The following is a 24,727-nucleotide window of genomic DNA, read 5'->3' on the forward strand; positions in this document are numbered from 1 at the left end:
CCAGCTGAAAGAACTGGGGACATTGAGGGTGAAGAAGGCAAGATGGGAGCTGAGCTGGTGGCGAGGGGGGTGTGGCACTTGGAAGAAGGAATGGGCAGAGCCAGGGGCAGTGGGTGGACTGTGAGAGGCCATTTGAGACCTGGGAAGCCCTGGGGGAAGTCTTCAAGTAGTGCCAGGCATTTTAAGGAACGGACTCTTGTTCAGGGGCAGCTACGTGGCACCATAGTAGATGCAGCACCAGGGCCTGGAGTCAGGAAGACCTGAGTTCAAGTTCAGCCTCAGATACTTACTAGCTGTGTGACCTTGGGCAAGTCACTTACCCATTTGCCTCAGTTTCCTCATCTGTAACATGAGCTAGAGAAGGAAATGGCCAACCACTCTCCAGTATCTTTGCCAAGATAAGCCCACAGGGGTTCGTAACAGAGTCAGACATGACTGAAACAACTGAACCCCAGATTCTTGTCCAGCTGAGTGGAGGCTCCTTCCGATTCTGAGATCTTTTTTTACTGCCCCTATTTTAGAGATTACGAAACTGAGACTCCAAGAGGCTGCACTGTTCCATGGTTAGCGGCCTTCTGACTCCCAGGCCGGCTCTTTCCCCTTGGAAGCAGCAATGGAGCGCCACAGTGCAGGGAGCTGGGTCTGGATTCAGGGAGACCTGCACCCAACTCGCACTCAGAGGCTTGCTGGCTGGGTGACCTGGGGTCGGCAGCTTCATCTCTGTCTGCCTCGGTTTCTTCATCTGTTAAATGGGGATAATAACAGCTGCCTTCCAGGGTTGTTGTGAGGATTAAACAAGATGACAATGGTAAAGCACTTCGCACAGTGTCTGGCACACAGCGGGCACTTAATAATAATTTCCCCACTCCCCCATCACGCTTTCTCCACACTAGTTTTCTCTCCTGGCTTCCCTGGTAGGCTCCTGGGCCATGTGTTTCATTTCCAGACCCCATCCCCATCCCCAGGCCCCAAGGGGTTCCTCCCACGTGCGGTTGGCCTACTTGGACCCATTCATGACTCCAAGAATTGGGGCCTAATCCAGGAGCAGGGGATGGAGGGCCAGGCTGTGGTGCCCCCTCTGCCTGCCAGCTCAGAGACAGTAGAGACCTAATAATGGGTGAGACTGTGTAGAGGAAAGGGGGTGGAGGGGCGCAGAGGAGGATTCTAGTTCAAAGGAAACCAAACAATAAATGAAGAAAGACCTGAGTGATGAACAGGGACTCTCTCTCACCCCCGGGAAGCTCAGCCCTTGGTGAGCCGGCGCTGCTTCCTCGGCTGCGTGGCTCTTGCTGGGACCTGTCATTAAGCCAATGGTTCGCTTTTCTGTTGAGCTCCTGACATAGGAAGTGGACTGTGGGCTCCCTCCCAGGGGAAGAGAAAGGCCACCCTGTAAATTATACAGAAGAATGGGTGACAGGCCTTCCCCCAGCAGACCTCCCCTTCTTGGCTGGAAATGTCGGCCCTCCCCTCTGCCCATCCTCCGATGGAGCCACACCATTCTGCTTGGGGGGAGGATCGCTGTCAGAGGGCCATAGTCACCAACTGGCCATTATGGATGACTGTGTCCAGGAGGGTCCCAGCAGGCAGCAGCCCATGCAGGCATCAGAACCTCAGCAAGGCTGTCAGCCAGCCCCACCCCCACAACGCCGAGCCAAGATCCCTCAGTACAGCCGTCGGTTTGTTGGTGTGTCCTTGAGAAGGAGCTGGCATGGAATGGAGCCAAGGATGGAGAGGAGGAGGGTGTTCTCAGGAAGGCCTAGCCCTGGGGCCATGCTCTTCCCCATGGTCCACCCCAGCTATGGTGGGAAGAGCCAGGGCTAGACTAGACATGACCAGCTTTGTGGCCTTGGGTCAATTACTCGACCTCCAGGAGTCTCCCTTTGCTCATCTGTAAAATGACAATCAGTGTGCTTGTACCTCTCAGCTCCCTGGGCTGCTGTTAAGAGAAGCAGTTTATAAGCCGTGGAGGACACCATCCGTGGGGGCCAGCATTTCTGCATTCAGCATGGCATCAGGTCTGCCCCAAATGGACCTTCTCGGTGGGCTTGCATTTGAGAGATTTTGTGGGGCTGCTTCAAAGGCAAAGACCTGACTCTACAGTCCCAGTGCCATCTGCGCTGTGGGAAGAGTGCCCGGACGAGAGCCTGAGTCTGTGCTAGAGGCCACACATGTGTGTATATGTGTCTGCACACACACACACACACACACACACACACACACACACACACACACACACACACACTGACAGACATAAGTTCATGTATTTGAGGGCACAAGATAAGTACAGGGATAGGAATGGGACCTGGGATTTCACGTCTTGAGGAGATTCCACAGTGCCTTCATTTCTTCTGTCTGTCTGTTCAGGTCAGCATCCCCTCTGAAGCTCCCTGCCTCTTAGAATGGCCTGGAGCATCATGTTGACTGGCCATGGGGGACGTGTTAGAGGAGCCCAAAGAAGCTGGGCTCCTTGGCTCCACGGCCAGCTCTGTAACCACTATACCACTCCGCCCCGCCACGAGATTTGCCTGGGCAGGGGACACTAGTATTGCATATTTCAACACTTTCCTCCCCAGGCCTGCATGGGAAGGATCATAGGATTTAGACCTGAAAAGGACCTTTAAAAGGAGCTTGGCCCTCCCTTCATTTTACAGTTGTGGAAACTGAGGCCCAGAGAGGTTGCATGGTATTCCCCAGGTCACACAGGCAGAGGAAGCCAAACGAGGTGAGAACAGGACCTCTTGGGGCCGTAGTCTCTTTTCCAAGATGGCGGCAGGCCTTCCTCACTCTTCAGCCTGAAGCGATTTAAAAGGAATGAGAAAGCCCATTCATCTGCAGCCTTTCTCTATCTCCAACATACACATCATTTATAGAATTAATTTGTAGAGGCAGTGCATTGCATAAAGGAAATATTCATCTTATGAATGAATTATGGTACTTAAAAAAAAGGAACAAAAGATTGCCTCTTGCCTAGTGGAGAAGAAAGGCTCCTGGGTTTGGTTTCAGAGGACCTGAGTTCGAGTGCTGCTTGCTCAGTAACTGCTTGTGCCCCCTCCCCAGATCCCCTGCCTTTCCCTACTTCTCTATATTTGTGTTTACACCCTGGCTCTTCCTTCTCCCGTCTAGCTTTCTAGGTGTCCTCTCGTTTCCCCCATTAGAATGGAAGATCCTTGGGGCCGGGATCTTTCATTCTTTGCCTTTGGACACCCGCTGATGACACAGACTTGATGCTGAATCAGTGCTCATGGTCTGACTGCTCTAATGGTGTGTGATTCAGTCGGCTTTTCATTTCCCCTGCTGTGTGCAGAGAGCTAGGCTCTGAGCCTCGGTTTTCTTCTCTATAAAAATGGGGATGATAATAACACCTGTGACACCTCCTAGGCTCTTAGATCAGCTCCTAGAAGAACTTTTATAGACAGAACTGAGGCCCGAGCACCTTCAGTCACCTGACTGACATCACATAAGAAATAACAGGTCAAGATTTGGACTCCCAGTCACTCTTTCCGCCATATGCGCCTCATCATTGGATTGTGAGGAAATGGCGATATGAATGGCGATGCCAATGAGGATGTTAAATGACCTTTCCAGGATTCCGCAGATTTTTAAAGAGTATGGTTGGGGCAGCTAGGGGGTGCAGCGGATAGAGCACCGGCCCTGAAGTCAGGAGGATCTGAGTTCAAATTTGGCCTCAGACCGAACACTTGGCACTTACTAGCTGTGTGACCCTGGGCAAGTCACTTAACCCCCAATTGCCTAAAAACAAAACAAAACAGACAAAAAACCACCCCAAAACAATAAAGACCATGATCACTGCTTGCATCACCGAGGACACACTGCTTAATCTCTGTTAGTTTCCTGGATTGTAAAAGGAAGAGGTTGGATTGAACGAATGAATGGAAAAGCATTTATTAAGCACCTACTATGTGCCCAGCACTGGGGGTAGAACTACAAGCTTGAGACAGTCCCTGGCCTCAAGGAGCTTGTCTTCATACTCGGGCTCATACACATCAATAGCTCCTAATGTTTACATAGCACACTTTAAGGTTTGCAAAGTGCTTTTAGGGATGTGAACTCGTTTGATCTTCACACTACCTGTGAGGTAGTTGCCATTATTAACCCCATTTTATAGATGAGGAAACTGAGGCACACACCAATTAAGTGACCTGCCCAGGGTCACACAGCTATTACTGTCTGAGTCAGGACCTGACTGACTCCTAGTCCCATGCTGTATCCACAGGACTACCCTGCTGCCTCTAGGAGGTTTGAGTCAGATTACAGGCCAACTGCTGACCTGGGGATTAGAATACACTTGGTGAAAGAGGGAGGGGCCCCCCACCGACCCCATGGGTTGGTATGTCAGCTCATACACACACACTCCCATAGAGGGGGCTGCCTGGGGGTGCTGAGCTCATAGGATCACAGGTCTGGAGCTGAAAGGGGCCTCCAAGGGCCAACTCCAACCTTCACACTGAGGCCCAGGGAGGCAAAGGCTGTGCCCAAGGAACACTGGTAATGTGTCTGCAGTGAGATTCGAACTCGGGTCCCTGACTATAGAACCAGGGCCATTTCTGCTCTACCACTGGGCCTCACTTTGACAGTTTCTGTCGGTGGGGTTCTTTGAGCTGAGCCTCGAGGACACCTTGACCAAGATGCCGCCATCCAGCAGATGTGGGGTTAGGTACAGACAGGTTGGACTCGGTGGCTTCTCGGTCTGAATTTCCACTTGTGTTTGCCCCCCACCCCCAACTGAAGGGTTAGGACCTTTCCAATCCTCCTTTCACACCAAGGAGAGCCTGGGGAGCGCATCTGTGGCCCGCATAGATGCTGGCTCCTGGTCCCAGGCAGGGGAGCTCAGCTAGTTTCAGACTGTCACCCATGCCCTGCCTCTGATCCTGACACCTCCCTCTTACAGACAGCCTCAGCCTCTGGTGTCTCACCAGGGCCCAGAGCTCTGAGTGCTGGCCGGCTTGCATCCTTCTTGCCACAGATGACGCTGCTCTGGGCTCTCACACCAGTGTCCTATAGCATGGGCACCCCGAGGCTTCCCGGGTGGGATTATCCTGCCTGCCGCCTGAAGGAGCCAGATGTGTGTGTGGTGGGGAGGGCTTTGGCTTCTCCTCCTACTGGCTCAGGGGCCAGGCCTTTGAATAGCTTTGTATCTAATAGGGAATTTCTACCATGTTTGGAGAAAAGTTTTTGATAATCTTTTCAATTATTATCTGTTTTATCTCTGCAGGGGAACATTTCTCCAGTAATCTCCATGGAGTGGTTTAACACTACATGGTTAACTGCTAACAGTCTTTCCCTGACCCTCCCTACCCCCTAAAGGCTGGGTTCCTTGGGCCTTTCTGAAAAGTGGGATTAAAAGGATGGAGAAAGTGAAAGGAATTTTTTTAAAAAGAATACCTAATGAGCATTCTGAGACAGCAATCTGTGTGTGCTGCAGCAGTGCTGGGGCAGCTTTCCTGGGAGACTGAATTGTCTCCAGTTCCAAGAGAGTGAGGTAGAGTCTTCCTTGCTAGCTTTCTGAGAATTTTTTTTCAGCAGGGGATGGGGTTCTGCTCTGGCCCTGGGATTTTTCTCTGGTCTGTGGAAGCAGGGAAAATCATTCTGAGAGGTTTTGTTTATAGTGGGCATCCTTTCTAACAAAGGCAACAAGCATTTGAAGTTTTTAAAATGTAAATAATATTTTATTTGTTCTAATTACATATTTTCAACATTTATTTTTATAAGACTTTTGAGTTCCAAATTTTTCTCCCTCCTTTCCTTCCCCCTTCCTCCCTCTGAGCCTAAATGGCAAACAATCTGATATAAGCTGTACATGTCCAATCATGTTAAACACATTTCCACATTAGTCATGTTGTGAAAGAAGAATCAGAGCAAAAGGGAAAAACCACGAGAAAGAAAAAAACAAAAGAGAAAATAGTCTGCTTCCATCTGCCTTCAGACTCCATAGTTCTTTCTCTGGATGTGGATAGCATTTTCCATGATGAGGCCTTTGGAATTGTCTTGGATTATTGTATTGTTGAGAAGAGCTAAGTCAATCATAGTAGATGTTAGAAATGTGCTTGACACCAAAAATTTAGTATCAAGAAAGTTTATTACAGAGAAAGTCCAGAGGATTTAGACGTTTCTGGCCAGAAGCGGGCTCCACCCCTCTTCAGAAGGAAAGAGCCCTGAATGTTAAGGTGCAAATACTTTTTTACAGTTAAATTTGACTGGAAACCTCCCAGGCCGGGATTGGTCCATCCCTTTCCAGGTTACACCTTTCCTTACATGTTTCCCCTTGATATGCTCAAATATGTTCCCCCTCCCTTGGTCATATGTCCCAGGACTCGTTAATGAGGCTCTAATTTTATTCGGGGTGTGTCAGATAATAGTCATGAAGTTCATTCAGCAGGCCCACGAACATTTTTCAGGTGTCCTCAGGTTGACCCTAACTGGTCTGAGCTGGCTCGACCCTTATCTAGATTTTGGGGTCTTTATGGAACCATCAACTTACTTTTTTATTGGCTAAGGCCGAGCCCACCTACAGTGTACTACTTGGTGGAGCTGTTCTTTAAATCTCTGCATTATTCTCTTTCTCTGGAAATTTAACCTTTACCTGACTCTCACCTAGATCATCATACAAAGTTGCTGTTACTGTGTACAATGTTCTCCTGTTGTGCTCATTTCACTTTGCTTCACTTCATACAACTCTTTCCAGGTTTTTCTGAAATCTGCCGTTCATCATTTCCTGAGAGGAATTATATGAAATCTGCCTAAAAGGATGAATTGGAGCAGATGATGAAGGGCTTTCAAGGCCAAACTGAGTACTTTATGTTTTATCCCAAAGGCACTAGGGAGCCGTGTAAGCTTCTACAATATTCAATCAGTCCTACATTTATTCATTTACTAAACACCTACTGTGGATCAGACACTACACCATAGCTGCTGAGAATATAAAGATGAGAATGGAATCATCCTGCTCTCAGGGGAGCTACCATTCTACTTGGGGGAGGAGATGAAAGCAGAAGCCTATATAAAATACAGGCTGGAGAAATAGAACCAATGGGCAGGGGGGAGAGGAGGGGGGGCGAGGTGTGACGGGTGGAGATCAGGAAAGGTGGCACTCTGCTGAGCTTTGTGGGGAAAAGCCATTGGCCCTCAATTTTGTTTGTTGTAAAATGGGTCATCTCAAAGGACAGTTGGGAAGGGGCAGAATTTCAGACAATCTGGGTAGAATCGGCTGGTTGAGGTTGGTGCTCCTGGGCATATGTGTGGGACAAGTCCCATGATAACTAACAGGTTTGTAAAGTGCTTTTCCCAGTACCTGGAACATAGTAGGCACTGTGTTCTTTCCTGACATCATTCTACCCCATCCCCCCCCTCCTCTCACCCCACGCCACCAATGCTTCATATCAATAGGAGGTGGCACCTGACACTTGCTCTGGGAGCTACCTCGCTGGAGGAGCCCAGAGGGCTCGGCGCCAGGGTGCCCGGGTCCCACTCCGGCTGCTGCAGGTTTGCTTCTGAACAGGAGGGGAGGAGTTGAGCCTGGCCCACCGGCCTTTCGCCTTCGACTTCCAAGAGGACGCTAATTAGGAAGCTCTGCCGGGCCTGCACCAGACCTTAACAAGCCCCATTGGACATGCCCTGACAGGCTGTTTACTTGTTTGCCCTGAGCTGGGGCCATCACCTTAACTGAAGCCCACACAGCCCCCTCCAGAACGGGGATTTTCTTTTTTGGGGGGTGGTGAATCGTAATCAAAGACCCAACAGTGGAGTGGAGAGCGGTCTGGCCTCAGCTTGATCTTCCCAGGGGAAAGTCCCGGCTCTGTGATCACAGCTCTGATGCAGGCTGGCTCTAAGGCTTTGAGCTTTGGGCCCCACCCAGCTGGCCGGGACTCCCGGGCACACCCAGATCGGAATCCCTCTGGAAACACCAAGTCCAGACCAAAAGAGAACGTGCTTGACCATTATTTTGTTAACTCGTGGGACCCTCGCTGGATGGAGCCTTAGACGCTGTCCAGCCCAAGCAGACTCCTCATTTTACACACGAAGAAACTGAGGCTCAGCAGGGTTGTCACCGGCTCAAGTTTCCACGAGTGGCTGTCAGAGGTAGAAAAAAATTGAACCCAGTTCCTTGGTGGTGAAGTGGATAGAGAACTGGGTCTAGAGTCAGAAAGATCTGAGCTCAAATTTGACCTCAGACACTTATATATACTGACCGGTTGTGTGATCCTGGGCAAGTCACTTCACCTCTGTTTGCCTTAGTTTCCCCAACTGTAAAATGGGAATAATAGCATCTACCTCTCAGGGTAGTTGTGAGGAGGAAAGGAAATAATAATTATAAAGCATTTAGCACAGTGCCCAGCACGTAGAAGGTGCTTAATAAATATTTATTCCCTTCCCATTGTTCTACACTGCTGCCTCTTCAAATCTGCCTTTAAATTCTTCATTTTTCTCTTAGGAGATCTGTGGCCGCTAAAGTTCACCTCTGGGCTGGTAACCGGTGTGAAATCAGGGGATTTTACTTTTTATTCCCCAACCTTTTCTTGTCATTGAGGATGAGCAGGTAGTGGAGATAATAATTGGATGCCTTACAGTGACTTGAGTAGAACCCTTGGGCAGCTCATCTAGGCTGCCCTCCTAGGGACCCACCCGCATCTCAGCTGGTGTTTACAAAAACATCTCTAGACTGGAAGGAGGTGTTCCAAACAGTCTGGGTTCCTAGGTGATAATCACCCCCAGGGGGACAATTAAATCACTAAACCACCATTCTGTTGGGAAGAGTAGAGCTGAGAGTCTCTTCAAAAAAGCCTGAAGCACATAAAACAAGAAAAAAAGCAACCCGGTCCTGTCCTCCAGGGGCTTACCATCCAGTGGGGTAGGCAGAGGACACTGCCCTTGATTAAATGAGGGTTTTTGGAGGTCTGAGAGTCAGAAGGCATGCTATAAAAAGTCTGGCTGAGACAGCTCCCTTTCACCTGGGAAGATCAGTGAAGACTTCCCGAGGAGATGGCCCCTGGGCTGGGCAGGGCAGAGGTTGGGGCTAGAATGTGTGAAAGACAAGAAGAGGAAAGAAGCCTGTCAAGGCCCTGGCTGATAGTTGGGGGTCTCAAGGGCTGCTAAGGCTCCTGGGGTTCAGTGTTATCCCAGGGACAAGAGGGAGGGACTGCAGTTCCTGGAGAAAGGTACTGTTATTTTCAGAACAAAAAATTAAGATTATTTTGACACCTGGGGTGACGGGAGGCTTGAACTAGGTGGGATGGGGCCCCTGAGGAGAAGGGCACATTGCATCTCACCCCCCACAGGCCAGCCCTGTGCTAAGTGCTTTACAAGTAGGGGAGTGTGGGAAGGAAATGGAGATGTTTTAGAGGTAGAACCCGAAGGTCTTGGCTGCTGCTGGGATGGGAGGTCGTGAGGAAAGGCGGGTGTCCCGGCCCTGAGGTCTGAGGCCTTGGAAGTGATTTTGGTGGAGGGCAGGGAGGGCCCTTAACAGAAAGAGGAAGTTAGAAAGTGGTGGGTTTGTGGTGTGGGAGAGATGATTTAACCTAGGAGGTTCTGAGTATGACAAAGGGGCGGCAGGATCTCCAGCGCAGAATCTCCCAGCTCCCTGGTCTTCAGCAGATTTCAGCTTGCTGAATTATAGATGTGATGGGGAGGGACAGGTGGCTCCTAAATGATTTGTTTGCTTGTTTGCTTTTGGCCCAGAAGCCGGCAGTACTGGGGCCTGGCGGTCACTTCTCTCAGCTCTCCACTTTCCCAGAGCCTCAGCTCTCCCCAAAGCGCCTGGGTGGGGGAGGTGGAGCAGGGACTTGGTTAGGGATAGGTATTACTTCCATGATTCCCAGTCCTGGTGGTCTCAGGCCCCTGGTTTGAAGCCACCTTGGAGGGAAGCAGCATTTTGGAGGACGGCAGTGCGCCCCTTCCCCAACCATCTCTCCGGTGTCATTGTTTCTCCTGGACTCACCGTGATCTACATTCCTAAGGCCATGAAAATAGTGTAATGAAAAACAGCCGGTCTGGTAACTAGGACTTTCTGAGAGGCGCCAGCTCGTCAGTCGGTCCGTGGGCTGAGCCTTTGGTCACTCCAGAACGCAGCCTTACTTTGGGGGGGGGGGGCATGAGGGCCAGTTTGTTCTGCTCCTTTTGCTCAGTGGGAAGCTGGGGGTGTTTAAACACGATTTCCATATTTGTTGCTCTCTCCTCCTGCTGCACTAGTTGGATTTGCATCAGCCCCCCCCCCCCCATGGATTCTGCAGTTTACCATCCTGAGGCAGCCGGCACCTGTCAGCAGAAGGATGGATTTCTCACCTCTTAAGTCCCCCCCTCCCCAATGGTGGGGGTCACGAGGTCTTGGGAAAGGGGCCCTGCAACTGCAAAGGGCATGGGTTTTTCTCATCATCCATTAGTAATAGTGGTAATAACCAAAGCTAATGTTATTAGCTTACAATGTTTGCCAAGCACCTTATATACATTATTATTCTTTTTGATTCAATGAATTAATTAGAATGATCTGAGTGGAGCATTTGTATTACTTTTTCTTCAGAGCTTGTGATGCACAGAGAGAAAGAATTGACTTCTCCAGCGCTATAAACTGGGGGAAAGGAGCCTAGAAATGTGTTTTCTGGGCCCAGACCAAGCTGCATGTTTTTTTTGTTTTTGTTTTTGTTTGGTTATTTTTAGGCCTTAAAAGTCTCATCAAATGGAATTACACTTTGTAATTTTAAAGACAAACTCTAAAATTCATGCAAAATAGGTTGGAACTGTGGGAAAGCCACCATAACCCCAGTTTGGAGCCCTAGGCCAGGATGAGAGGGATAGGTGGTGCTCTGGGGTAGAGGGCTCAGCTGCTTGTGGACTCAGTAGGTCCCGAGTTCAGACCCCTCCTCGGCTCCTTCTGGCTGTGTGAACAGGGCACTTTCCCCCCTCTCAGCCTGTCTCCTCTTCTGTAAAATAGGGATGATAATAATAGCACCAGTGTCTCAGGACAGTTATAAGGATTAAATGGGAGTTTCCACACCAGGAGGTCCCTATACTCATGAAATTACAGAGACCAGCACACCCACCCTTGGCTCACTCTTTCCCTTACCCCGCTTTCTCCCCAAAAGAGAACCTTAATGGGGTTGTTGTGAGATGTCTGTGAGAAACTATCTGGAATAGGTATTGGGAAAACTTTAAAATGCTACCTGCATCTTATCATTCTTATCATTAATGGAGATCTTCCCACTGGGCTCGAGTCTCCTGGATTTTATTCTGTCTGGGCAGGACTGGTTGGCTGCTGAGGTCCCTCCCAGCTGTGGGAGCCGTATTCTGTGACCAGACCTCTGCAACTGCTCACCTGTCTGAACCCCCCTCTCTGTTCTCACCATTGCCCCTCCAGTGGGGCCCCTGATGACCACCTCTCTGGACTGATGGAGCAGTCCACAGGCCAGTCTCCTGCCTCCATTATCCCTCTCCCCCTGCCCTGCCCATTCATCCTTCATCCCTTTTCCCAGAGCTGGCTTATGTCTCTCCTCAGCTCAAATACCTTCAATGGCTCCCAGGCACCTTCCATGTATAGTTAAAGCTTCTTTGTCTAGGATTCAGAGCTTTCTGTCATCGTCTGTTGGCTGGCCTCTCAAGCACTCATAGGATTCCTCTAGCCAGACTTCACTGGAGAGGAATTGCTGATTCCCCCCCCCCAATAAAAACCAAAACGCTTTACCACTTCTGGGGCTCCTGTGCCTAAATTGTCCCCCTCCTCCTGCTTTCCTGGCTGAAGCCCTGCCCTTCTAGTAAGGAATGGCTTTATCCTGGCTTCCATTTCATGGTGTACTTTTTTTTAAGAGAGCCATTCCAATGTAAATTATTAACTTTGTGTATTAGAATTCCCTGTAAATATCCTCTTCCAGTGTGGACCAGCAGAGTAGAGGCTTTATGAGGGCAGAGCCATGTCTTAGTGAAACTCTCCATCCACACCTCAGGTCAGCACTGGCTCCTCTCACCCACGTCTTTTAGTTTCCTTAAAGAAGTTTTCATGGAAATTCCCTTGTTTTTACATCAGTCATATTTCCTTCATGTCCTTCTGCCCTCCCCAGTGTCAGTTGCTTCATAAATGCTCATTGAATTCAAATAAAGAGTTTGGGGCTCCCATCGAGGGTGGGTAGGCTTGCCTCCTGCCTCTTATTGCCCATCAACCTTGGGCTAACAAGGCCTCCGCTCTGGGTCCAGTCTCTTCTCTTGTAGAATGAGGGAGTTGGGTGAGCTGGCCTTGGGGGTCGGTCTGTGCTTTTGTGATTTCCTAATTGAGGAATGTGATTCCTCTTGTGGGATGTGAGAGGGTCTTGTGTGGGACTTGGGAGCCTCCCTTCCTCCTTCCAGGTTTTGGGGTTCTGTGTCTCAGGGAGGCTTTCTCACCTGTGGTCCCTGACCACCCTCTGACATAGGTGGCCCCATTTTACAGGTGGGGAAGAGGAGGTCTGCTGCCTGGGTCAGCATGAGCAGCTTCTGCCCTTGAAATAAGTGCTGCCTTCAGGTTATGGCGAACTACAGTGAGTGAGCCCCTTACATTCCAGTCAGGGAAATGAGCAGAAAGCTTTTACACTAGTGTGTTTGTGTGCATATATGTGATGGTGTGAATGTGTTTCTGAGTGTATGTCTGAGAGTATGTATGTATATGTGAGTGTGAGTGTGTGTGTGTGTGTGTGTGTGTGTGCTTGATGGTGTGAATGTGTTTCTGAGTGAGGGTCTAAGAGTGTGTGTGTGTATGTAAGAGTGTGCATGTGTATGTGTGTGTGTGATGGTATGCATGTGTTTCTGAGTGTGTGAGAGTGTGTGTGTGTCTGTGTGTGTATATATGTGTATGTATGTATGTGGTGGTGTGAGTGTTTCTGAATGTATGTCTAAAAGTGTGTGTGTGTGTGTGTGTGTGTGTGTGTGTGTGTGCGCTTGATGGTGTGAATGTGTTTCTGAGTGAGGGTCTAAGAGTATGTGTGTGTACGTAAGAGTGTGCATGTGTATGTGTGTGTGTGATGGTATGCATGTGTTTCTGAGTGTGTGAGAGTGTGTGTGTGTGTGTGTGTGTGTGTGTATGTGTATGTATGTATGTGGTGGTGTGAATGTTTCTGAATGTGTGTGTGTGTGTGTGTAGGCAGGGGTGAAATGGGGACACAGGCAGTGAAACTGAGTCAGGTATTTTTGTCCCTGCAGCGCACAGCAGTGAATTGTTCTCAGCATTAGCCAGGCTGGGCAGTGGTCCAGCCTGGCCCTTCACTCCCTGCGTTTGGTTACTGGCCTGTGTTGGCTCCAGCCAGAGACTACATGGCTGAGAGGTGGGCTGGGAATATGTGATGGGGGAGATGGGAGAAACCAACCAGGGTGATTTCCCCAAAGTAGGGCCTGCTGCATTGGTCTGGGCTTTCTCTCCTCCCTCTCCCAGGTGATATGAGAAGGTTTAACAGAAGGGGAGGTGGTTGACAGGCCCGCCACAAGCATGATGAACTGAGCAGTTTACTGTATCTCTGAGCACATTTTGATGGAAGGACTGGCTTCAGCCAGCAGCAGCTGGGGGTATGGAATGGGGAGATAATTAACTTGGGGGAGGAAGGGAATGCAGGCAGACCATTGCTTTAAGAGGAGAGAAATGTCCATGCATTATTCAAGGTCCAGCTGCCTGCCTTCTCCATCCAAGCCCCCCCTGCAGTCAGAAAAGCAGGGATCAGGCTGCCACAGCCGTGCCTGTGGGAAGTCAGGCCTGCCCTGGAGCTGAAATGGCCCAGGGACTCCTCAGGCCCAGCAGCCAGCATCAGAGTAAGGGCAGTGTGGGCACACATCTCAGAGTGTTCCTGAAGAGCCTGGCTACAGACCCATTTGTTCTCTGCTCCCACAGCCTCCATCTAGAGCCCTAGCTGTAGAGCTCTGAGCACTTGTGGGAGGAGGGAAGGAGGCCTGAGGATCTGTGTTAGAGTTTCTGCCCTGGGGCCCAGTGCTGCCATTTGGGAATTCAAGCAACACCTGAGATGTCTCCCCAAGGCCTAGATACCTTTGAAGAAGGAAGGGCTTCCCTTCTCAAAATGCTGTAGATTACTATGGTCTAGGGATTAAAAGGTCGGGAGGCTGAGGCTGAGGTCAGCAAGGTGGGCCAAGGCATGAGCCAGCTCAGGCCCACTCAGCCACCAGATTTGGTCAGTGTTGAGATCTTGGCTCAAGGGCCAGGGCCAGGGCCAGGGCAGGGGATGGCGAGGCCCAACAGGACGAGGGGTGCCTGTGAGACCTAGACATCCGCCCAGTAAAAGCTAAGGGGTGCGTGGAGGGGAAGGTGTGGGCCATGATCCTTGTGGCCGAAGGGCACAGACACTGCCCGTGGCCTGTGAAGGGCAGCCTCTACCTGAATACCTTTAGTGATGGGACATTCACTGCCTCCTTGGTACAAAGCAGAAACCTGCCTCTTTGCAACTTCTTCTCACTGCCAAAATTATGCCCTGGGCCAGCCAGGTGTGACCAAGGATAGGGCAGTGAACCTGGAGTCAAGAAGACCAGCGCCTACCACAGGGTTGGCACATAGGAGACATTCAGTAAATGCTTATTGGCTGAGGTCTCAGAGAAGGAAGGTGCTGGACGCCTCTCATGACCTGTCATAGGAAGCTGGCTCTGAAGCCCAGGGTGAAGGAGACCTCTGCGTGTTTCTCTCAGCTGTTCTGCCCATCCTCCACGGTCGTCCGTCTGGTAGAGCAAAGCCTGTGAAAACCACTCGGGTCATTGTAATATTTCTGGCTCAGCTTAACCCAGAACAAAACGTCCTGGACCTGTGCACAGCTGCACAGCGCTGGGGCCGAGGCATTTGGCTCATGGTGTGGGTGCCGGCTCTCTGATGAAAGTGTGTCAGAGCCTCGGAGGATGGGGTCACCTCAGCTGTGGCTCTGTGGCTCTGTCCCTAAGGGGCCACATGGAAGCTGGAAGCTTCTTGACTTTTTGGAGGCATTCTCCTCCTCAGTTGGCTGGGCATATGTCTGTTCATCACCCAATCCATGTGTGCGTTGGGAAAAGCCAGATCATTGGCGCCTGACCTGTATAAAGTAGAATTAGCAGGTAGACCAGCAAGCCTCAGGAGTCAAAGGCAGCCATAGAGCACTTGGTCCAACCCTCTATCCCTCCTCTCTCATTTTACAGATAGGGAAACTGAGACCCAGAATGACCACAACAATAGTATCAAGAGCTTATTGTATGAAAAGCACTGTGGTGGGTACTTTAAGAAGTGAAGCTGTTTTTGCCCTCAGGGAGCTTACACTCTAACTGGGGACAGGGGCATCCAGGAGTGTGCTCACCCCTGAAGCACGTTGTCTCCTGGGATGCCACAGGGACTGAGAGTGACCTGATGGGGTGGTCTGAGCAACGGCGGGGGGACTTGATGGAGGAAGGAGATAAGAGGGAAGACAGAAGAGGTTTGACCCCAGAGTTCTTAGTATCCGCAAGGCAAAGATGGCTGAGCTTCAGTTTCACCTTTTTCTCATTCCTGCCATCTTCAGGGAGCCCCGAAACTTCTTGTCCCTGGTTTCTGAGCCTTTGCCTTCGACTTGGATTCTCCCTGAGTTTCAATACTTACTGGTCCCTGAGAGCAAAGTCATTTGGACAGCACCGGTGGCATTGCTTTACGGACCCATCTGAGGAATCCTTGGCCAGACCCAGGCTAACCTACTGAGGATGCAGAGAAGAAGAGCTGCAGAAAACAGGAGGGTCTCCTGACTCCCAGCCTGCCAGCAGAAGCTGTCAGCCTTAAAGGCCCGAGTCTTGGATTCTGACAGGGCCAGTCTAGCAATGCACTCTGTGGATCCCAGGGAAGGCAGGACCAGGGCAACACTCCCCCCCTCTGCAGTGGACAGAGCCCCCAGTCTGGAGCTGGGAGATATGACTGTGACACTGGCTCTTTATATCAGGCCCCATGTGGGCACCAGCAATAAAAAGAGCAGCATAGACATCATGGACACCAGGCACAACGTGGACCACACAGACGTGATTATCAAAGTGAAAGACGATATTTATGCAATGGGGTGCTACTAGTCTAATCTACCTGAAGAGGTGTTATGGGCATGGCCAAGGTGCCATGATGCCCATGGCTGTAGATGCAGTGGGTTCTGCTGCAGGAAGCTACGTGGAGTGATGGGAACAAAGCTGAGCTCAGAGCGAATGGGCGTGCCCGGCGCTACTGTGTGCCACTCATTAATCTCCACTGAAGCAGAGATGTATCAAGAAGCAGAGATGACCCCTTGACTCTCTTTGTGGGGCTGTTTGCTTATTTTGAAAGCACAAGATCGGCTTGTTTTATTTTCATCTTGTGCTTGTGAGAAATGGTGAAGTCGAGGGGAGCAGATGGCACCATCTCCATTATAAAGATTAGAAATCTGGGGCACGGGGAGATTGGGACCGGGATGAGGTCAATCCATTGCCTCCTGGCAGAGGAAGGATTAGACCGGAAGGCCCTGCATTCGCAGCCCGGAACTCTCTTCTCTACAACACCCATTCCTGTCCTGGATGTGTCATTTAGCAAACTCATAATATGTAAAGCACAAAGAGGAGTCATTACTGAGCTGTTAAAAACCTGAGAAGCCAAACTTGGCAGGTGGGGAGCAGTCCGAACAGGTCATAGAGGGCATGGGGGCATAGAGTCCACTGGGCCAACAGTCTCTGTCAGTGCCCTTCGGGACCCGTGATTCCCTGGCCTCACCTTTCTGCTGGAGCTTCAGCCAAGGGCTGAAGTGACCCCTTGTAAGACAGGCAGGAGAGGAGAGAGCCATGAGCTCTGTGACTCTGCATACAAAGTGTGCCACTGCTGAATGACTCACAGCTGCTCTCAAACATGGTGGGGGCTGGGGAAAGAGCACTTTGGAGGCCACGATGGCAGCTAGAGAAAGTGAGAGCTCCAAACAGCTCTCTTTTTTAAATTCCATTTACAGATAGCAGGCAAAGCACAACAATTAATATGAGAGTATGTTTGCTTTTCCTAACAGCCTACACTTCCTTCTGAAAGTGAGCCTGTATTTCATGGCAGGCTGTTCCATGCCAGGGCTTCTTGGGTCCAGGAAAATGAACGCACATTGGTTCTGGTCCTGCTGGGAGGCGGGGGAGCCCAGGAGCAGCCTGTCAAGGTTGGTTTGGCCCACGCTGACCTGGAGAGATGCTGCCTTGGATTATGATCAGAGCAAACGTTTACGTAGAGTCTTGAGGTTTGCAAAACACTTGACAAATGTTCCATCATTTTACTCCCACAACAACCCTGGGAGATTTTAGAAGATGGGGAAACCGAGGCAGCAGAGGGGAAGCTGCCTGCCAGGGTCACAGAGCTAACAAGTGTCTGGAGCCGAATTTGAACTCCAGTCTTCCTGACTCCAGGTCTGGTTCTCTCTGCATTTCCTTCTGTCTAAGCACCCAAGAATACAAAAAGAGGTCCCCAAATGGAGCAGAATGAGCACTCCAGATTCTCTGGCTGATGGGGGACAAACCTTGTGACCAAATCTACTCCAAATCCAGATTTACCAAGCAACCTTTGGAGGACTCCAAAGAGGGAGGGGGTTCCAGGTCCTTGGATAATGAGAAGGCGAACTCAGCAGGACAGACACAAGTCTCTAGTAGGATCACCTGGGAATGCATGACCTCTCTAGTGGATCAGTCAACTGGTCTCTGCCTTCTCAGTCTTCCTCTGGTGAGTTTGGAATAGTGAGAATGAGTCCTTCTACCCCGCACCCCAGTGTGGTAAATTGATAAAAAAAAGAAAACCAAAAAACCTCTTCTTCCTCTTCTTCTATATTTCCATGGGTGGGTGATATGATCTGTGCAGGCTTGTGGGCCAATCCGTCAGGCCTTTTCTCCTCTGATTCTTGCCCATGTCCTCTCACATCCTCCACGAAGTTGCCTCCAGGTCACATATGTTCTTTTCACGTTCTTTGGGTACTGGTGCCATACCCAAAGTGTTCATCTGGCATCCTCCTCTCATGCCACTTGACTTTTTTGCTTCCTTTTCCAGTTGGACATTTCCTTAGTGATACTGGTCCTTTGTATAATTTCTTCTATGAAAGTCATATTGGCTTATGTGCTGCTCCCAGTACACATCCGCCATGTGGGGTCTCACAGAACCACAATGTCAAAAGAGATCTTAGGAACGAAAATATCTCCTATGTGATATCCCCAGTGAGTAGCCACCCAGCCTTCCCTTGAAGGTTTCCAGAAGGGGGAGGGGGGGACACCCATGCATAGCCAAGCCAGGAGAGTTGTAATTGTTGGGGAGTTTTCTTTGGTTTCGGATTTGTTTCTTCTTGTATAGAGACTAACTCTTCCTCTCTGAGATGTCTATCCATTTGTTCCTAATTCAGCTTCTCAGGACCAGAAGAATAAGTCTGTTGGACTTGGAATCAGAAAGACCTGAGTTGAAATCCTGCCTTAGACACTTAACTAGCTGTGTGACCTGAGTCTCAGTTCCTTTATTCGTATAATAGAGATAATGGTAGTCTGTGCTTCACAGAATTATTGTCAAGGTCAAATGAGGTGATGTATGCAAAGTGCTTTGCAAACAAACCTTAAAACACTGTATGACTTCTCGTCATTTCACACACAACAGCCCTTCAGATCCTTGGAGCTGGTTGTCACATTCCCATCCAATCTTCCCTTCTTCTGACTCTCCATTCCCACCGTTCCCTTCACTCTGTACTCACATAGGGTGGACTGCACCCTGTCACCAGCCTGGGTTTCTCTGGACCCTCTCCTACCTCTCACTGTCCATCCTAATGGTGCTCAGAACTGACCACAGAGGCACAGCTAGGAGATCACTAGAGCAGAGCCCAGCCGGGCTGTTACCTCCCTTTCCTGAGAAGCTGTGCCCCTCTCTAAATCTAGCCCAAAGTCCCATTCACTTTTTTGTACTCTTGACTCTCTCTCTGTCCACAAAATTCCTTACCCTCTGGCAGTGAGGACAGAAAGGGGAAGCTGAGGATGAGCCCGTGGGCCCAGGTGGACCCATTTCCTCCCTATCCTTTTAATGCCGTTTTAGTTAGCTATCATGCTATCAACTTCTTTTATTGGGCAGTGGCCTAAAGACCAGAGGGAAGGAAGTCTGTGTTGCTTCACCACACCCTGGACACTGCACTGTGGTACAGACGGTTCCTGACTTTAAGGAAAATTTCTGGAGGGGAAGTGAAGTTACTTGCTGCTTTGCTCAGCCACTCTCCTTCCCCTCGTCCCTCCTGCAGCCCCAGGATTTCATTCTGTAGAATCGGATCACAGAATGAGGGCTGGAAGGGACCTTGGAAGCTACCTGCCACCTAAGGTGCCATTGTTTTCTCTGTCTCCTTCATTTATATTGGTTCTTCATGGTCCATACTGCGGCTGTTCACATATTAGCACCTTTACCGTCATTTTGGGTTTTCCTCCTTTTTCCTGTCTTTCCTTTTCTACTGTTGTCGCCGATCCTTTGATGTTCCAACCTGGCTGAACCCTCTTTCATTGTGCTCTGCAGAAGAATGCATCCCAGCCCATCAGGCATAATCTCAGGACTGTTATGTTGTAGCTCTGTGTTCATTTGCTAGTGGAGCCTGGTGGCTTCTTTGCTTTTGAGAAACTTTAAGTTTGGGGTCCAGGAGGTCGAGACAAAAATGTGTTTTTCCAAGTCCAGAGCCATATTAAAACTGGGAGACTAGAGAGGTGAGGGTTTATTGTCTGGGTGGTATTGATGATAATCAGCTTCCTAACACACATGGCACTGAACTTGGCATTGAGGTATATGGAGAGAATCATTGGAGGGCATTCCAGGTGGGCTGTAATCAAAGGGAAGATGTGGGTGGGGATAACAGGACTGTTGTGGGCCTATTGAGTGGTCAATGACAGTGGTCATACTGGGTCAAGTTTTCGTGTTGGGGGGTGCGGAAGAAGAGATTGCCTTGGGAGTTGGAGGGTGTACAAGTGTCTGTCTGTATCCAGTACACTGACAGTTCCCCTCCCCACCACTCACACACAAGCTTAGATTGTAGGAAATCTAAATGGGTCCCAATAACTGTGAGTTTGGAATGCCCCAACGTGCAGTGTTCTGGATTCACTGGGGTCATTGTTCGTCCTTCAGGCCCCAGCCTTGTTTCTCCAAGGTCCTGGCTGGTGGGCTGCCCCTTATTCCCCTGGCCAGTACACTGCCCTGTTCTTCCAGCCCAGGGCTTGTGTAAGAGATACATTCAGTTCAGCAATGTTTAATTATTCACTGTCTGCTTTGTTCAGGGCACCGTGCTAGGCGTGGAGACCCAAAACCCCACAAAGCACCAGGCAAGGGGAGATACTGCGGTTGTAATAGAGCACATCTGTCTCCCTCTGTCTATTTATCTAGTGATTATAAAGGTTCTCCTTCCCTACCTCCTCCCTTAAATCTCTAAGAATGCCTAGTGCCCTTCGAGGCTCAGCTCGGGGGGAACCCTCTCTCCTAAAATGCTTTGTATTTACTTCTCTGCATGTCTGTTGTAATCTTCTGATGAAATGCAAACTCATTTCCTATAGGGACTGGGTTTTTTTGAGGGGGGGTTGGGCAGTGGTGGTAGCATTGTTTCTGCATCCCCAGCCTCTGGGTCAGTGCTTGGCCCATAGTAGATTCCTAACCAATATCTGTTGTTAAAGATAGACAGATAATAGATAGAGGGATCTATGTAGATCTTTCTATCCATAAAAAATAGACCTTTCTGTATATATACATATATACATATATATATATATACATATATATATATTTAATATGTATATATACACACATATATTTGTATTACATACACACATATATACATGTATGTATATGTGTAATATATATGCTCCTATTTCCCTCTGAACTCATCCTAGATAGGCCACTTTGCCATTTCTCCTCTGTGGCACTTCCTTTTTTTTTTTTTTTCCCATGGCACTTTCAGTTGAAGGATCTGCTTAGGGATCTTGCGCATCTGTGAGGGATGCATTTATTTAAACCCTAAGTAGAGATACTCAGAAATTCTCCAGCTGCAAGTCATTGAAGAGATTATCAGGTATTTATTTACACAAAATGTGTTCAAAATAAATTGAATTAATTTTGTGTAGCATTAATCTAAAGAAAATCAAATTTTGTTCATTCTTAATAGAATTTTAAACAGGTATTTGCAAACCCTGCTCCTCCCTCTTTGCCACGGAGCTTTAGGACTTTCATAAATACAGCCCATGGTGATAGTTCTGAGGCAGGCTTTAAGTCCAGGTTGATAGCATTGGTTGCTGCAAATGATAGTTCTGAGGCAGGCTTTAAGTCCAGGTTGATAGCATTGGTTGCTGCAAATGAAGTCCTCCCAAGCTGCCTAAACTATGAGGTCTTGTCCTAAAGAAAACTCACTTTCTTTTTTAACACTGAGACGAAATGCCCGAAGCTAACTCTAGTTCTATGTTGTGAAGAGCTTAAGCAGCATTTGAAGAACATTAGAATTCAGACCCCTGCTGTCTCCAATGAGCTAAGGGATTATTGCACCCTTAGCCATAACGATGATGTGGGGTGGTTACCCAGACACTCTTGTGAAGAGAGGCCAAGTAACAGAGGGACCTGGAAGGCTTGGTTTCCAGGAGCACCTCCACCATCTGCTAACTGGGTGAATGTGGACCGATCTATCCCTTTCAATACAGCAGATATACATTGCATCTACGGGCATTGCGTACCCCTCTGGGCCTCAATTTCCTCATCCATAAAGTGGGGATAATGGTAACAATCACAAGATTATGAGATTCCAGTGAGATCATACATGCAAAGTGCTTTGTATTCTCTGAAGCACCTCAGTTGAGGAGTAGGAACTATTTTTAAAATTATCATTATCCTTAGAGCCAGAGACACAATTTTAAAGGGTGACCTAATTACTTTGGTGTGTGCTGGAGGTGGGAGGTGGGAGGGGGCACAGACATTCCAGCCTGGACTCCATGTAACCCGTTTCTCTGTGTTTCTTACAACGCTTTCCTTCCTTCTCTTCCTTGGCTCACCAGTCCCTGTACTCCACCTCCATCCTTCATGCTTAGTATTTCTAAGTTAGGAGGAAAGCTCCATGCTGGCCCCTTCTCCTTCACTTTTCTTGTACTAAAATGTGCTTGCGGCCTCACCGAGGACTTGGAATCTTGTCAGCTCGTTCATTTAGAGAAGGAAGAAGTAGAGAAAAGTGGGGACTCCCGGGAACTCTGAGAGTGAGGTGGGAAGGAGATTGTACCCGGGCTATGCTCATTCCTCCCAGCCCAGGAGGTGACTTCTGCTAAGAACAGAGAAGTGAAAGCCTCAGAGAAGGAAGTATGTGTGTCACAGGCCAGACCACGTTGCAGTCCGGCTGTCATGGCTTGCTTTCTGAAGCTCTGGTGTTGCTTCTTGGAACCTTGGGGGAACTCCCACTTGCATGTCCGAAAGGTGGCTCTAGCTGGTGGGGAGTGTATTTCCTGGGTCTTCAAAGCCGGCAACTTTATCTGAAACAAAACAGCACGCATCACGTTAGCATAAGTGCCGTGTTCCAAAAGTCGCCCTTTGAGAGAGATTTTAGAACTGGCAAGTATCATTTGGCATGCTTGCATTAGCGAGTGAGTTGAATCCGTCGATACCCTTAAATAAAGGTTCAGCCTGTATTTCTTCATTTCCTGCTGTGTTTCAGGGCCCCAGCATCCCAGGGAGAAGCAGGCAGAGCCTTCCTCTTCCAGGTGTCCCACTGAGAAAAAGCCTGCCTGGTTTGCAAAGGGGTCACAAAGGCAAAGGCTTCAGGTACCATGACTTTCTTCCTGAGCCAACTCCAGAAGCCACTCGCTGCTGTAGCTCTTGGAAGAGGATGTTTCAAGCCTTTTCAGCCATTTCCATTGAGGTCTTGAGCCTGGCTAATTTTTAAAATTCGATTTCATGTTCCTTCTGTGTCCAGCAATGACCAGGCCTCCCTCAGCTTAGACTGGACCATGACTCACAAGTTTGCTTGTTAGTTCACAGGAGCGTTGATCTTAGAGTTGGAAAGCGTCTTGGAAGAAATCAAGGCCCACTTCCTCATTTTACAGATAAGGAAACGGGGAAAGGTTAGGTGATTTGGCCAGCCTTGCACAGCTGCTAGGAGCCTGAGACAGAATTTGAACTCAGGTTCCCCCAGATCCAGCGTAGTTGCCTCTAATGTGCAAGTTGGGAAAGGTTTTCCCCTAGAAGGAAAATATAAATGGCCATTAGCCTCCCAGGCAAGCTCTCAAAGATCTGTTTAACCTGCAGTCAGGAGCTAGAACTGTCTTCAGGGAGGCTTCCTGGGTGTTAACAGACCCTTTGAGAAGGATGAGGGGAGTTCCTGCCTCCTTACCTTTGGGTATCAAGGACCCAGGCCCCACGTGGAAACAGGAAAGCACCAAGTACACCCTTCAAGGCTTTTGGCATTTCCTTTTTCACTCCTCCCTACCATGCCCCAGTCCTTTGCTCCCCAAGAAGCCCTGGAACCCCTTTTCTGGCCTAATTTACCCACCACAGCATCCCTACCCACTTAGGCCCATCCTCCCAAGAGGGCTTTGTGCTCTATAATGATCCCTGTCCTCCTCCCAACTGAAATCACCCTTTAAATTCAACAGACATTTTTTTTGAGGCCTACTGTGTGTACAGGCCTGTGCCCGTGGGTGGGAGGTGTGTGTGAAGTAGTCTGATTAACTATCAGGCAATGGAAGGTTAACAGGACTGTGTAGACCTTGGTATTTTTTTTTTAAAAAAAGGACCTTTGCTAATACAAAGTAAGCTTTCAATTGGGTGTGGAGAATGGTTGGGGAAGGGATTTCAAGTCTAAACAAATGAGTTCCCAGCACTTAGGGTGCTTTGGCAGGGGTGGGGGGGTTGGGGGGTTGGGGGGCTGCCTGGTGGCCTGGCTTAAGCTCCCCAAGGATGAGGATGCTGCCTTACTCAGTTTCTCCTGGCTTCAGGGGAGGAAGAAGTTCCATGGTTTTTCCACAGTGGGAGGGACTGGTAAGCCTTTCAGCATGAATGGGTCATTCTTAGCTTTGGGCAGTGGGTGTCTCTATGGCATCTGAGTCACTTTACTCCTGGAAACACAAGGATTTGTCCATAACTGTCACTGCTTATGGAAAGATGGGACTTTGCATCCTCTACCAGGCCCATGCATATTGGATGCCTCCTTTAGTTGACTAGGGCCTAAGAAGAGGCCATGTAGTGCTAGAAGGAGTGCTAGAGACGGTCTAGTTGAGGGGTTTTAAACAGGTGGTTTGTGGATTCCCCAAGGATTCTGTGGGGATTTCAGAGGGGCTGTGAACTTGGATAGGGAAAAATAGGTCTTTAATTCCACTAACTTGTAACTGAAATTTAGCACTGCCTTCAGTTATGAGTTTAAACAACAACAACCTTCTTCTGAGAAGGGGCCCATACATATCTCCAGACCATGAGCAAAGGGTTCCATCACACACACACACACACACACACACACACACACACACACACACACACACACACACAATTTCAAGAACCCATGATCTAATTTAACATCCTCATTTTGCTGATGAGAAAACTGAGGCCCAGCAAAGTTAGAAATCACACAGCTAGTATGTATTTGGGGCAGGCTTTGAACCCAGATCCTCTGATCCTGGGATCCAGACCACTTCCCACTGCCCTGAGCTGCTCTATGGGATGGAAGTTATTTGTCCTGTTTCAGTATGAACCCCTCCTCTCCTGGTCCCTGAATCCCTGTGGCATTTTCTGTCTGGGTCACCCATACTGGGGCCCTCTTCCATCCCACACAGT

The 24,727-nt window shown here is 49.2% G+C and overlaps 1 protein-coding gene across 2 annotated transcripts in view; it reads left to right on the forward strand.

The window, feature by feature from the left end:
• The window catches only part of MB21D2 (Mab-21 domain containing 2), a 106,308-nt gene that overhangs the window by 61,745 nt on the left and 19,836 nt on the right, over positions 1 to 24,727 (forward strand). Inside the window, exon 1 of one of the 2 annotated variants that reach the window (XM_020964748.2) lies at positions 19,170 to 19,276. The exons of the other annotated variant lie outside the window; for it this stretch is intronic. The gene's annotated coding sequence lies outside the window, so the exon portion shown is untranslated. Of the gene's footprint in view, positions 1 to 19,169; positions 19,277 to 24,727 lie in introns of those variants that run through there. 2 annotated transcript variants of the gene reach the window in all.

This window comes from Phascolarctos cinereus, unplaced genomic scaffold (genome assembly GCF_003287225.1).
Source record: "Phascolarctos cinereus isolate Bilbo 61053 unplaced genomic scaffold, phaCin_HiC Scaffold_7;HRSCAF=346, whole genome shotgun sequence".
NCBI lineage: Eukaryota > Metazoa > Chordata > Mammalia > Diprotodontia > Phascolarctidae > Phascolarctos > Phascolarctos cinereus.